This window comes from Lactuca serriola, chromosome 4 (genome assembly GCF_051521515.1).
Source record: "Lactuca serriola cultivar US96UC23 chromosome 4, Lser_US96UC23_V15, whole genome shotgun sequence".
NCBI lineage: Eukaryota > Viridiplantae > Streptophyta > Magnoliopsida > Asterales > Asteraceae > Lactuca > Lactuca serriola.
In genome coordinates this window covers 285649935-285653234 of record NC_136411.1, presented here as the reverse complement: position 1 = coordinate 285653234, position 3300 = coordinate 285649935, and positions in this window count along the sequence as shown.

The window sequence follows — 3300 nt, the reverse complement described above, 5'->3', positions numbered from 1 at the left end:
ATAACTTTTTCATTAAAACTCGGATTTTTGTGTTCTTTACATTTTTGAAAATCTTGTTACGATATCTATTACTTTATGTATCCCAATTGACACTTTTGAACATTTCATTTCTGATGCTATATATATATATATATATATATATATATATATATATATATATATATATATATTAATTCAAAATAGATTACAATACTTGACTTGGGTCATTACATTGATTTGAAATATCGGGTTGTCACACCATCCCCTCGTTAGAGAGAATTTCGTCCGAATTTTTTTTCTAAGATAAGTATTTATGGACTAGGGAAAAGATGCGAGTATTTTAATTTCATCTGATCTTCGTGCTCCCAGGTGTACTCAGGTCCTCGCTTTGCATTCTAGCGAATCTTCACAATGGGTATGCGACGTTGTTTTGTTCTTTTAATTTCCCTATCCATGATTTCTGCTAGTTCCTCTACAAATTTAAGTCTCTCGTAGATTTCGATTTCGTCCAGAGGGACGAAGAGGGTCTCATCCGACAAACACTTCCTTAAGTTTGACACATGAAATGTAGAATGTACGTTGTTGAGTTCTTGCAATAATCGAAGCTTGTATGCTACCGGGCCGATCCTGGCAAGGATCTCAAATGGTATGATATACCTTCGATTTAGTTTACCATATTTACCAAAAAATATTAATCCTTTCCAGGGTGAGACCTTCAATAGCACTCGGTCCCCAACCTGAAATTCCAATAGCTTCCGTCTTTTGTCCGCATAACTCTTTTGTCTGTCTTTTGAAGCTTTTAGTCGTTGTTGTATTTGGACAGTCCTCTCGGTCGTTTCTCTTATGATTTTCGGGCCGGTGAGAGTGCTGGCAGGTACTTTTTATTTAGCTAGTTGCATGTCACCCACTTCAGCCCAACACAGAGGTGATCTGCATTTGCGACCGTAGAGGGCTTCGAATGGAGCAACCTTGATACTAGTGTGATAACTATTGTTGTATGAGAACTCGACTAGTCGTAAATGGGTATCCCATGCCTTTCCAAAATCGATCACATAAGCTCTTAGCATATCTTCCAAGGTTTGAATGGTCCTCTCACTCTGACCGTCAGTTTGTGGATGGTAAACGGTACTGATGTCTAGTCTCGTTCCTTGAGATTTTTATAGTGAATGCCAAAACTGTGAGGTGAATCTACTATCTCTGTCGGAGATAATGGATATTGGTACACCATGCAGTCGCATAATCTCTCTGACGTATGTTCGAGCTAGCTTCTCCATTTTGTGAGTTTCCTTTATTAGTAGGAAGTGGGCGGATCACCTCGGGTATTTCATGTTGTTGTAACAATCCCGAGGGATTTTGGTACTCTACCTTGACTTTGGCGCAAGTCAGACATTTGCCTACATAGGCAGCACTCTCGGCTTTCATGTTCGGCCACCAATACAATTACTTGAGGTCTAGATACATTTGACTGAACCGGGATGCACGGAGTATCGAGTCTTATGAACCTCATTCATGACAACATCTCGGAATACACAAAGCTTCGCTGTCCAAATTCGATTCATGAAGTAATGAACTTCGTGCCCCATTCCTCTTAAGGCTTCGCCAACCATGTTTTCTGTTTTCAAGGCTTCCTTTTGAGTTTCCTTGATTTGCGTGGACATCTGTGAATGGATCGTCTTGGTTAAGGACTTCACTCGGCGGCCCGAGTATTCCTTTCGACTAAGAGCATCAGCTACTACATTAGCTTTTCCCGGATGATAACGAATTTCACATTCGTAATCGCTCAGTAGGTCAACCCATCGTCTCTGTCTCATGTTGAGTTCTTTTTGGTGAAGAATGTGCTAAAGGCTCTTGTGATCGGTGAAGATTGTGTATTTCATTCCGTAGAGATAGTGCCTCCAGATCTTTAGGGTGAAAATGACTGCTCCTAGTTCTAGGTCGTGGGTAGTGTAGTTGACTTTGTGCGTCTTGAGTTGTCTCGAGGCGTATGCGATGACCTTTCTTCGTTGCATTAGAACACATCACAAACCTTGGTTTGATGCATCACAATAGACCACAAAGTCTTCTGTTCCTTCTGACAGGGCTAGTATAGGTGCGCTGCATAGGGCTTGTTTCTGTGTTTGGAACGTAACGTCTTGCTTTGCTCCCCAATTGTAGGTTACACCCTTCTAAGTTAGGGCGGTAAGTGATTTGGCAATCTTTGACATGTTTTGTATGCATCTTCGGTAATAGCCAGCAAGTCCCAAGAATTGTCAGATTTCCGTCGGAGTTCTTGGAGTTGACCAGTTCTTGATTGCCTTCATTTCTTGATTGCCTTCATTTTGCAAAGGTCCACATGTATCCTTCTTTGCTGACCACGTGACCCAGGAAATCTACTTTCGGAATCCAAAATTTGCAATTTGAGAATTTTTTGTATAACTTCTCTTTCCTTAGTGTTTCCAAGATCTGCTGGAGGTGCTGAGTATATTCCTTTTTGCTCTTCGAACAGATAAGTATATCATCTATGAACACAATCACAAATTTGTCTAGGAAAGAATGACATACTCTATTCATTAAGTCCATGAACACCACCGGTGCATTTAACAATCCAATGGGCATCACTACAAACTCGTAGTGACCATAACGAGTTCGGAAGGCTGTCTTGGGGACATCTACTTCCAGGACTCGCAGCTGATGATACCCGGATCTCAAATCGATCTTTGAAAAATAGATTGCTCCTTGGAGTTGATCGAACAGATCGTCTATGCGTGGTAGAGGATATTGGTTGTTTATTGTGAGCATGTTTAGTTCTCGGTAGTCGATGCACATGCGAAAGGATCCATCCTTCTTCTTTACGAATAGGACTGGTGCTCCCCAAGGTGAGAAGCTCGGCCTGATGAATCCATTATTGAGTAGCTCGTTTAGTTGTCTGGATAACTCCTGCATCTTTGTCATGGCTAGACGGTACGACGATTTTGCTACTGAGTAGCTCCGGGAATCAAGTCGATTCTGAACTCGATTGGACGTTCTGGTGGAACTCCTGGAAGATCCTCAAGGAAAATGCCGGGAAATTGCAGAATTCTGGAATGTCTTTGGTATCTTTTGTTTCTTTTTCCTTATCTACCACATGGGCTAGGAAAGCATGGTATTCTTTGCGTAGGTATTTTTAGGCTTTGACGCAAGAGATGATTGTAAATTAGTACTGAGTTTATCACCATAAATGATAAGAGTTTCGCCATTTGGCAGATTAAGGCGAACGGCCCTTTCGTGACAAAGTATATCGACATGGTGAAGGCTTAACCAATCCATACCGACAATGACATCAAAGCTTCTTATAGTGATCGA